Here is a 13,183-nt window from a genome sequence, read left to right as displayed (position 1 = left end):
CAAAACAGTTTTTTTATAATATTACTATTATTATATTATATTGTTTGTATTATATTATCTATATTATTATAATATTAATGTTCCATAATATAATTACTTTCTATAATATAAACTACTAACTAGAAGTTATTAAACAATTCCTTTGTCAAATTGCATAAAGTAACTCATGTAATATTGGTGATGTGCTACAGATAAAAGCTTTAACAGAAAGTCTATCAAACAGATCAGCAGAGGAGAACTTAGAGGATGCAGGTGAGATTTTTATATAATGCATCTTTTGTGTACTTATGAAAAACATTCTCTTATGAAGACTTGAACTTACTAAACAACTAAAATAGCACAAAAAAATAAATAATTTATTAAGAATATATTCTATACTGAAAATGAAGCTTTTCAAGTTATTTTGGAGTCTGGGTTACCAATACACAAACCATACTTTAGCTATCTTAGTATGATGTGTGACCAGACTTTTGGATGAAAGACATTAACAGATAAACATTTGGATTAATGAATATTTGACGTATTAAATTAAAAATTCAATGATAACTAAATTTTTAAAACTCTGGCATTTGTATTGACTGCTGGTATTACCAAGATCGTTACTAAACTTATATCACTATCAGATAAAGAAACGAATAAAATTATGTTCGAGTTTTTCAGCAAATTTGAAATGACATGGATTAATGCAACCTTCGTGTAGAGGCTCATAACGTGTGCCGCTGAATTTATACTTATTATACTACCTGCATACTTTTAATGTCAGCGTCTATGAAGTTAGTAACAAAAATAAATATTTTACATTCCTTTATGCATAAGTTTAGTTTTTGGTTTAATCAGTTTTTATATCATAGAAAATAATTTTTAAACGGTTCGAAACAAAGCGATCTTTCCGATCTATCTTTTTGTTCCTCCTCGCAATAACCCTCGTTCTTGTAGGTGAAGACACAGAATTGAAAGTAGGAGACTCGGTGAGGTTGAGCCTTGAAGCACCAGAGGACATGGAAGAGTTCATTACAGGAAATGTGACTCACCTCAATGTAGGAATTCTAGCTCAGATTCAAGGAGACCATAAACAGGTTTGAGACACTATTAAACCTACTGTTTGAAAGCTATACTGAGGTTCAAAAGATGTTTTATTAAGTTATGAAAGTTTAAAATATAGTAACCCGCTGTTACCAACAATGATCGCTAGGGACCAGTAGGGAACAGTATTGGCTAGTGGTGATTGATAGTGAGCGGTATTGACAAGGAGTGACTGTTAGTGACCATTAGTGACTATTAGAGACTGCTATGGTCAAGCACATGTACAGATTGCCTTTTATCAAATTTATTTTTGTATCCTTCTTTTTTATAGATAATTTTTGTTTGCACAAATTACTAAATGCAATTTAATTATAACACAAAAGCTTTCTAACAAATAATTGTAGTAATCAAACTTTTTTCTGTTTCACAAGTTAAATAGAGTAGCTGATCTTTTTATTGCAGTAATTGATTTAATGACCTAGATAAAAACCAGATGAATTGATTTTTTATGCTTTTCGTAATGCATCTAAATATTGTGTTGTAGCCTATAGTTATATTTGCGGAGAAAACCTGCTGGAAGTCTCAAAGTATTTCACAGATAGTAAGATCCCCAGTTAAGGCTCAACTCCCCTATATAGGAGATAAAGTGCGAGTGAAGCGATCGATAGAAAAGCCTCATTTTGGAAGAAATGGGGTTAAAATCAGAAAAAGGTATGTGATACGCAATTTATAATGTCATAGTTTAGCAGAGGAAAAGTGATTTGTTAAACACATTTGGACCAACCGCATCATGAAAACAGTTTTTAGACAAAAAGTACTTCACTTTTCCTCCAAATGAAACCATTTTGTAAGTATATCAGCCCTTAACATTTGTTAGTTTCAAACAGGAAGATGTCAATGAATTGATCACATACCGCTATTCTGTTTACCAGTATAATTTTTTTATTGGTGGAAAGTGCTCCTCAAACCAAGAAACCCAATGTGTTTGTACATTTAGGCAAAAAAGTAAAACATTTTTTGCTATAAAACACAGTCTATAGACTTTGTGACTATTAAATTTTGATTTCAAGTTTACCAAGGATTGCTGTTTATATGGTTAAATACACAGCATTATGGGGATTCCACAAAGTTATTAATTGATTCAATTACTCTATATCTAATATATTGCAAATCTCTACATGCAGCCATGGAATTCTGAAAAAGATAGCATTTGAACCAGCAAAGAAAACGGACTGCATTGTTGTAACAGTAGAATTTCCTGAAAGAAAGGACTGGAAAGGCCTCTATACAGAGATAGAACTTCTGGAAAAAGAGTCTATGAAGGTTTGTTTAATTATTATGATTGTTACTCATTGCTATTCAGTCTGCACTGTTTTCACAGCATTTACCTCTCTCATAGCCAGCTTGCATGTACCTTGTATCATAATCATATCACTAACAAATCCGCCACAACCTAAATTCAAAGTATTGTACAACAACTACCCTTTTTCAATATGAATAGCTTTAGCTCACAAAGAATCGTTTAGATGAATAGCTCTATTCATGAGCATCAACATTTTCTCAATGTAAATAGCCTTAGCTCACAAGGACCATGATCCTTCAGATGAAATTCTTCAGCCCATAAAAATCAATGTTCAGACATGAATAGCTTTACTTTACGTAGAACAGCTCTATTATAAATGAACAGCTTTCAGTAATAAAAAGCTTTATTGTTGATGTACAAATAATCCCATGTTAAGTTGAACAATGCATATTAGGTGCATGTTATATAATGTAATTATTTAACATGATATAACAATATAATATAATTATAATATATTATATAATATAACATGCATAATGTATGCATATTAGGTGTAAAGTTCTGCTGTCTCTGTTAAATTTCCTAATTTGATAGTGCATTGCAGTATCTAGTCACCCTGTATGATTCACTGCTCCTGCCTAGAATGAATGCCAGTTGATCTGTTGATCTTGGGTGGTCTATGGGTCTTGTGTGGTCTGTCTGACTTGCCGTAATGTTATACGTTTGATTAGGTGTGCTTGAAGTCATTGTTTGGTCAGCCTTTGAGCCAACAACATGTAGTTTTTCAGCTTTATTTTTCGATGCTGATACTTTCTTTTATTTGTATTAAGTTTCTTCATTACGCCAACATCTATCGCATATATATATAATCAAAAATTAATCAAAAGGAGAATCACATACTATTTAGCAATCTCCTGGATGTGTTATTAAGGTAAATATTATTTCTTTCATTCTATGTGTTTTATTTTATATATGTTACCAAATGGCTTTGCAGATGACTACCTGTATAATTAGCATATTTTCAATAACCTTTATCGACAATCGAGTTATTGTTTTATTGTAGTTTCACGGTGTTGACAAGCATACATAATAAATTTTTAATAGAATATACACTATGCCTCATCACCCGTATGTGACAATATAACTATGAACCAGGGGATTCACTACATTAGGTGCATATTCTTAGCTCTCAAAATACAATAGCTTTAGAATACACAAAAACTACATTTTTAAGATGATAAACCGATCTCTATAAGACAAACGCTGTTAATTTAGACACAAAAGGAGACGACTCCAAAATATACCAAGATTCCTTTGACAGAAAAGCAGGCCAAGTTGGAGGAATCTATAAAAGCTCACAAGGAGACAATATGTAAGAGATGCATCAAAAAGGTAATTTAATCTTTAATTTTCTATTATTCAAATTTGTTTCCATCATTAAAAGAATAACAATAACTACTTAAATAAATATATACCATAGCAACCTGTTTAAACAATACTAGAATAGATAAAATATTATTAAATCCAGAGCCAAATTCATATAAATGTTTTTGTCTCCTTCAGCAGTAATTAAATACTCAAATTAGTAGTATGCTGGTAATCTCATATGCCATGAGAAATCATCAGTTGTAATAGTAATGTGCACAATTAATCCAACAGGCAAAAAAGTGGTCCAGTGGTGCATTTGATAGTGCGCCTGGCTGGAGTTCTGAATATTCATGTTCAATTCAAATGCAGTGCATAATTTTCCTAGCGCTTTGAGAGACTGGGACTTTGGGAGATAGACTTTAAACAGGCTGGCTTAGGACAGACAGAAAGACTCTTATTATAGTAAAGATTTTGAAGTATTGCCTTATTGTGTCTAAAAAGTTAAAAACTTTATCTGAGAGTTTATATCAGACCAGGTGCTATTTACAGTACTTTGAGGAGAAGGAAGAGTCCAAGAGAACTGAGCAGGAGATAGCTACTCACCTTAAAATGGTTGAGTCATATTATGAACAGATTTCAAGTCTTGTTGATCAGTCAACCAACTCCCTTGGGCAGCTTATGACATCACAGGATGTTGCCCCTGCTGATGTCTTGAAGGCAGAGAAGATCACATTGATGCTACAGGCTTTGAACACAGAAGTGCGAAGCTTAAAATATGGTAAACATATTGTAAAAACTTGGTGTGCCCTTTTGATATGCAGATGTTATCCATTTTAAAAAGTAGTTAAGATTAAATTCTAACTACTTTTTGTACCACCAACACAGCAGTTTTTGACTTTATAAAATTTTTTTGTGTACTAATAATCGTTTTAATTTTAGCGATTTGATTGGAAGCTTTAGCCTAATAAAACTTGAGTCAACTTGCTGTTTTTTCACATTTTAATGACACTCAAAATATTGGTTAAAACTTTCATCTCAGTTTATTAAAAACAACGATTAGCACAATAACATACACCAGTTTACCTTTACTCTATTTAACTCAACTAATAAAATTTAAGTATAGCACTGACTATTTTTAAAACTGAAATGGTTTGACGTAGGCTTAAGTTTTTTGTAGATTTTCTCTCTTGTGATTCTTGCTGAAATTTTATTTAAAACACCACTTTTATTTTCTTCACTGCAAAACTGGATCATCATGATTGTCAATCATGCGGCTTATTAAATTTTCTATATAAATACGATATTATAATTTTTATAATGGTTGTTGAAACAAGCTTAAAAATAGCAATTATGTACTCTTACCTGACTGGCAGGATAACTCTGATCTCAAAAGTGACAAGGCATGAGGCGCAGACTACCACTCGACAAAATAATTATACAGACAGAGTTCACATTTTTGTGAGAACCACTCAATAGATACATCTACAACGATAAAAAATTTGCACACACATTTGCTCATCCTTACAGCTAACACAATCTCGTAGTTTTATTACCTATCTCAGATTTTTTGAGTTGATTGATCTGCCTGCTAGTAGGAATCAAGTAGCTGATTTCTGTTTTGAACCTTTGTAGTAATTGAAAATTTATATCTGGCTAATGCAATCACGACTGGAATAAATTAAAATAAAACTTAAATACAAATTTAAAAACCTGCGTAACTTGAGTAAGCTATTTAAAGTTGGAATTTTTACAACCCTTGCTTTACACATATTTGCAGGAGTTCAGAGTTTCGATGAGTGGCTATTTGGAGACAGCCTGAAGATCCTGCGGTTTAACCCAGATTTTATGGATCTCGGAGAATATGTTAACAGTGCAGTCTGTATCGGCTCTGTTGGTGCCTTTCACATGCAGACAAGAGATTTGGTCCAGGATGTCTCAAATTCTTCAAAAGAACCTAAAAAAGAATATGTATGTTACATTTTTTTCAGTTTATACAACCAAACTTCAACTTATGAATCATCTCAACATCTAAAATTTGTTTTCTCACAATCTGGAAATATTTTGAGCAATTGCTTTAAGAGGCAAAGTTGTTGCTAACAGATGATGTCAGATATTTCTAGAAACATTGCAATTTTATAAATAACTACCTAATTATAAAACTCTCTTTCTATAGATTGGTGCTCTGGTGCTTGAGTAATATGCGGGAGTGTTTCACATCTTCTTTTTGGCATTTCAAAATAAAGAGTTTCAAGAAAGTTACTGCAAATGTATGGCTTTGGCAAAAAAAAACTGAAGAATATGTTTTTTTGAAATGAAATAAAAAAAGATTATAATATTTGTAAAAAAGATTCTGAAACCATCATTATATTATCACGAGGAAGGCGGTAAAAACAATGCAAAATAAATAGATACCGGTTTAAACCAGTGGTAGCAGAGAGGTTGGATGTAATAGCAAAAAATACAATGCAAAAATATATTTAGTACAGAAATTAGGTTATGCTAGTTTAGTTTAATATTTCTTCATTCACTTTTCCCTGAGCACTGTTTGTTGCTTCTGTTGTTATGGTTCCACAAACTTTTATTAATAATTTCTGTTTTTATTCATTTTCTTATTTACACTTTGGGTTTCATGAATTAATTTAATACAGCTTTTGGTTATGTATCTACTTCAATGCTATATTCATTTTTCTTAATGTTTGGGGTTTATTTGTGCTTTTGAGTCAAAAAACTATTTAACAAAAATAATGGGAGTGTGTTGTTATTTGTTTTAACAAACGAAGGAAGTACCATAACAAACTATTTTTGTATATCAATGTTTGACTGTATTAACAACAGACATTTTCTTGAATTGGTAAATAGGGGACAAGAATTGCTAAAGTTACAGCCATGATGGGTGATAAGCTTTATTAGGGTAATACTGCCCTTTAGTTCAGGTCAAGGTCACTAAAGATTTTATCGAGAATATTTACCTCAGGCCCAATTATAATTGAAGTGAAATTAGAGCAGACATTAGTTTGTGCACAGTACAAATTGAACTACAGCTTAGAATTGGTTTGAAAAAAATTAAAAGTTTGCCAAGGCTTTGAAACAAGCTTGGTTAAGATTTCAAATTAACACAACACTATTTGCGTATAAACAAATCTAGATGGGCTATATAACTCAGTAAGTTGTACTATTTTCTCTTTTAGTATATACAACACTATTTGAACTTATACCACTATATTTGAGTATACGCTACTTTGTTTGGGTATTTAAAAATCTATATGAGTATACACAACTGTATTTAAGTATTTACAACTCTATTTGAGGATGTGCTACTTGATTTGACTATATACCGATCTATTCAAATTTATACTGCTCAATTTGAGTGTATATAACTTTATTTGAGTATATATAAGTCTACTTGAGTTTATACCACTATATTTAAGTATATCTTGCTTTATATGGATGTAAAAAACTCTATGTGAGCGTATAGACTTATATTTGAGTATTCACAACTATATCTGAGTATATGAAACTTTATTTGAGTGTATACGGCCGTAGTTGATTGTATAAAACTCTAGTTCAACAAGTACAGCTTCATTGCAGTATAGTCACTAAATATTAACTTTTGTACATCAAACGTGTTTTATGAATCTGTTTCAGTTTTCCTTTTGCGGATGTGTAAATGAAGTTAAATTAGCTGTAACACAATTTACTATTTTAGAGGAACACGCTTCTTTACTCAGGCAAGCCTTCCTGGCAAGGTCGCTCTGTGCTATTCTACAAGGTTCCGCTAGACAGGCAGGCACCATGTGTTGGAGATAGAGTGCGGCTCAGACAGACCTACTTAGATTCACATGGTGATAGCAAATTACCAAGGTAAATGCATACATAATACAATAATGTTTATGTTGATATAATTTTGTTTATTGTCTAAGGTTTATAGACAGGGCCACAAGCAATGTAAGTTATTTTAAAAAGAGTCCAGCTGTTTTTAATATATTACTAGAGAGGGTTATTTCTCCGTTAGATAAAATATTGTGTACCGTGATAAAATAATAAATGTTTTACAATCAGTCATAAATATTGACTGTGATCACCATGAAAATGGCCGACTTATTTGCATCTGTAAAATAAAAAAATTTTCTTTTGTTGTTACCGGCACTGTCTATAATAAACTAAACTCTTGTGACTTCCCTCTTTGCCATGCTGATTGTAGAGAAATCTATCTTTATCTGAGAGAAGACAGATTTAATGGTTAATATTACTGGTAATCATCAGATTTCAAGTAACTAATGTTTTGGTACATTTACTTATGCACCTTTTAGTAATATTAATAGACAGCTTCTTTTCATGTTGAATAAAATGGTGACTGGTTTAACTCATCTTTGACTGCTCTCGAAACTGGTAAATGCTCTCGAATAAATAGTTTGTTTTGTAGAGAAAATGGTACGCTAAAAAGTGTGGAAATCAAAGGAAAAATTGTGAAGACATCAGTTGACTTCTCTGCAGGTTGTTCATGGGAGGGGTGCTATGAAAACATTGAGCTCAGCCCTGGTTGTGGTTACGAGGTGAATCACACTAATATACTTTTGATTGAAGTTTTATCATCTCGTTTATCTGCGGAACAAATAAGCTGTCATTCAGAGATCTTTTCTTAGTTGTTTAATACCTCTAGGAAAAACCCAGTTGGTAAAACCCAGTTGGTAGTTAGTAAAACCTAGCGAATGTTTTAAATTTGAATCCTCAGAGTTATACTAAATTCTGAGAGTTATACCAAATTTTGGTTTGAGTTCTATGAAAGATTGATAGTTGTCTAAAAACATTTTACTTTCATGTAAACTTATAATAAACCTTTAAAACCTGCTTGACTGAAATTATACAAGTTGTTCATTTTGACCTCACATATATGCTTATGGTGAGTTTGGCAGAGTAAAATTTTTAACCAACTTTTTAATCTATAAATAATTTTTTATATGCTTCTTTAGAATTTTACTAATCAACTATAGCCGTACGTATGTACATGAGTTATTCAGGCAGGTTGTTTGACTTTCATCTTGGTTGACAAAAAATAATTTTTGTCATGTAAAGAATAATGTCCATCATTTTACTCAAAAACATTAATTAGGAAATAAAATAAAATTTCCCATACAAGTAAAATCAAAAGAATAAATATGTATGTGATACTTAAACAAAAAACCAGTAAATAGGAACAACTCAATATCATTTACTCATATGAGTAAATTGGCCTAAGTCTAAATTGTTTCATGATGGAGAAAGTTGACTACTAAAGTATGACAGCATGTCGATGAACATATTATACCTAACTTTTCTAACTAGTCTCTATCAGATCACTTGCTTTCATTTATATTTCGTAGCAGTATATTAGAGTTGAATCGATTGTCTGAAAACTTGCACTATTGCAGGTTGGGGACAAAGTCACAGTTAATAAGTCTATTCTATGCCCCTCACGTGGTTGGGCTGGAGTGAGTCCGAGCTCTATCGGAGAAGTTATGAATATAGATAAGTATGATGGTGAGGAGGAGATCACGGTAGACTTTGCTGGCTGTAGGAGATGGGTAGGTGCAGCTAAAGACTTACAGAAAATCCGAGAGTTGAGAATCAAAGATGAAGTGCAGGTAAGTTGTTCAGTTTATTGATTTATGGATTAGGTTGATTGCATCTTTTACAGCATGAGAAGACAACTAATTGTTTGAAATGCAATGAACGCTAAAAAATTCTAAAATTGTAGCATTAATATTTTTCATGTAGTTTGCAGATGAGTATAAAACATATTTAATATAAAATTTTGATAGTTTTAGCTAATATTGAAACAAAATATAGTTGTCTTATTTTGCAGACAGGTCATCTGTAGCTAATGGTCGCAAATTCTGTGCTAAGTTATAAATAGTTGGTACATATTATGGATGTTTTTGGTTTTAGTATTACATAAATATACATGTATAGGAGGATACTATGTATAGGACGCAGTGAATATTTTACCTCAAAAGCGATGGAAAAAACTGTGTAACTATGTAAAGGACGCATCCTAATTTTAGTCTTAAACTTCTATTACACTTTATAGAAACGGTAGTGTTTCATATAAATTTTCGTGAAATCATTCGACGGATTTCGAACATTCGTCATGTCAAATGATTTCATGAAACATTGTCATGAATTGTTGATTGATATTACACTTTTATGTAGTTATCAGAAAAATAGATATTCTAACTATTGCCCGTAGTTTTAAAAATAGCAGTTAATTAATATCTTTAAACACGACAAAGACAACATGACAGAGCCATATTTCAAAGTTTAAAATTGAAGTGATTAAGTACACAAAATAACATAAGAATCCGGCTGTTGAGAGACAATCTGGACCGACAGAATGTGTGATCAGAAAATGGAGAAATGCCAAAAGTACCATCATAGAAATGCGAAAGGCGAAGAGGGCCAAGAGAGGCTCAAAGACTCACTACCCTAACCTGGGAAAAGGCGCTTATCAAATAGATTCACGATGCTCATCGAGACTGCCTGGGGGTCAGCACCCCTACCATTTGTTTAAAGGCTCTAAGATTAGCAAAAGAACAAAGCATTGCAGAATTCAAAATGTCCATGAACTGGTGCAAAAGATTCTTTGGAAGAAATAACCTATCAACAAGATGAAGAGCTACCATTAGTCAGCAATTACCCAGTGACCACGAAAAGTTATTAATAATATTTCAGAACTATGTCATCAAGATGTGTCAGAAATACGACTACAACTTGAGCCAGATTGGACACGTCGACCAAACTCCGCTGACAATTGACCTGTCTTCCGAGACTACGATAAGCATTAAAGGTGCAAGGTCTGTCACTATGCGATCGACTGGAAAAGAAAAATGATGCTTGGGTGTAAGGCTGATGGCATGAAGTTACTGCCGTACATCATTTTCAAGAGGAAAGCCATGTGGTGTGATAGTCAGGATGCAAACACAAGGATGGTTCAACGACATCTTAATGAACGAATGGCTGAAAACAGTTTAAATGAAGCGCAAAGGTGGTCTGGAGAAACAGCGATCGATGCTCGTGTTAGACGCTTTCCGATGCCATACAACTAACAATGTTAAATCAAAATTGAAGAGGCACAATACAGACCTCGTTGTCATTCCTGGCAGCATGATCAGTATTCTACAATCAATGGCTGTTGTTGTGAATAAGCCATTCTAAGCAGTATTAAAGCAGAAATGGGCTGAATGGATGAATAATGGTGAGCATACTTTCACCAAGGGCGGCAACACGAGGAAAGTCTACATGCATTAGGACTGCCAATGGATACTAGACGCCTAGAAAAACTTGCCAATCAAGACCGTGGTGAAGGGGTTAAAGAAATGTTTTATCAGCAACATGTTAGACGGCACGGAAAACAATATTCTCTTGATGAACGACCCAGACAACGATGATGACAACGAACAAAAGGAAGAGCTGGAATATCATGATGTTCGCATAACACAACAGGAGTAGCCTGCTTTATTAAATGACGACAGTGACAACGAGAAGAAATATTGATAGTAATTGATATAAAGTTTGAACATTTTATAATAAGTTTTGATATTATGATAAATGCATAATTTTTGTAATAAAACTATCTATGAGTAAGACGCACCTATTTTCAGGTCAACTCTTTTAGAAAAAAGTGTGTCCTATACACGGGTACTTACGTTATTCATTTTTGTTTTTGTTTCTTATATCATTGTGTGTGGCCGGCATTTAGCGTTGTTTGTGTACATATAACATGATTCACTGTGACTACCGCACAGTTTATTTGAATATGGTCTGTGCATGACTAATGCATGACTCATCATGAATATCAGCCTCATAATTACGCAATTGATATGGAATGCACATGTTCATTCAGGAGTTTTCTAGGAATTTTTTTTTGTTTGTAACTAGCTACGACTCTACTAACAGTAAAAATCTATCTTATTTTAGTCCGGGTTACGTAAAATATTGCTGAGAAACTATAGTAAATAATTTTAGTTATATTCTAACTAGAGCTACCCTTGTTCACTTTATAAATGCTGTAACACTAGTTAGTTTAGAGATTCACATATATATTGTTAAATATACCTTAAAACCTCTAATTTAGCACCACCTCTATTTGAACGTCCCCTCTATTTGACCATTGCCTGACTCATCATGAATATCTCATGATTACACAATCAATATGGAATGCAAATAACCATTTAGGAATTTTCTAAAAGTTTTGTTTTTGCTTATAATCAGGTAGTGCTCTACAGTGAGAAACAATAATATCAGAAGTTCTTCAATCAGGTCACTTGATATTTTGCTGAGAGACCATACGTAAATAAATTTATTTCTAATCTAACTAAAGCAAAAATTGTTCATTTTATTGATCTAGTGATACTAGTTAGTTCAGGGATTTATCTAGATGTTGTTTATACATATATTATTTTGTAAATATATATTATTGTATAATACAAATCTAATACAAACTACCGTAAAACAAATAGGCTCCCTTATAGCTTGACTCACTCCATGAAGTAGTTTCTTCTATGAAAGTCTTTAAGTATGTAAAAACCTCCTAGTTGTTAATATAAATACTGCTGGGAGTGTGCTAAGTCATATAGAGGCAAAGTTCACATATAGTTAGTTTCATATAATTACTTAGGTGAAGCTGACAGTGAAGGAGCCACAAAATGGTTGGAGAGGGGTAACCTATACTCAGGTTGGATTCCTGTTTGATATTCGACCTAACGGAGGTTGGTATGCTTCTTGGTACTAGGAAAGTAAAAAAGGAACTAGGAAAGTATTGATATCTTTTAAGTTATGCTGATAAAATCTGAAGACTATTTGTTACAGTGGAAGTGCTTAGCAGTAGCCAGTTGCCGATTGTTAGAATTTTAGATCATTTGAGCCAATTCATATTCTTTGAGCTTTATCAGCGTAATTAACAATTTTCCTTTTGTGCCAACCTAGACTGTCACTAGTATTTTTTAAAGTTCATTTATTGACTAGGTGAATGCTCAGTGTTGCAAAGGTAACAAAATAATTACTTATTGAATTTGAATTTTGAAAATCTTCAGGAAAACAGTAGAGGCCTTTTAGGTCAGCTTAACCATTGTTTAATAAAACAGCCAATAGCGCTTGTTATTAGCTCCAAGCAAGGGTCTTAAGCTCTAAGTTTTGAGTCTTTTAACAAATGTAATGACTATTTGCAGAATAAATCCGTTGTATTTCATTTAGTTTTATTGTTAACTTTGTTGATCTAACTAAAGATCTGGGGGTCTAGAGGTCAAATCTTGCGCCATGCAGATTTTTCAATGCTTAATTTTAATTGTTGTAACTGGACACAGGGTTTAACAAAAAATGAACACCAAGATTTACGTACATGTATATAGATAATTTAACATTGGTTGCTGGCTTTAGTAACTGGTTACTAAAAGTGTTGAAATATTATTAAACTAATTTTAAAAGTCTAAATTTGGTCATGGAGGCTGCATTTAA

This window comes from Watersipora subatra, chromosome 8 (genome assembly GCF_963576615.1).
Source record: "Watersipora subatra chromosome 8, tzWatSuba1.1, whole genome shotgun sequence".
In the NCBI taxonomy this organism is placed as follows: domain Eukaryota; kingdom Metazoa; phylum Bryozoa; class Gymnolaemata; order Cheilostomatida; family Watersiporidae; genus Watersipora; species Watersipora subatra.
Note: the sequence above shows the minus strand (reverse complement) of the source record.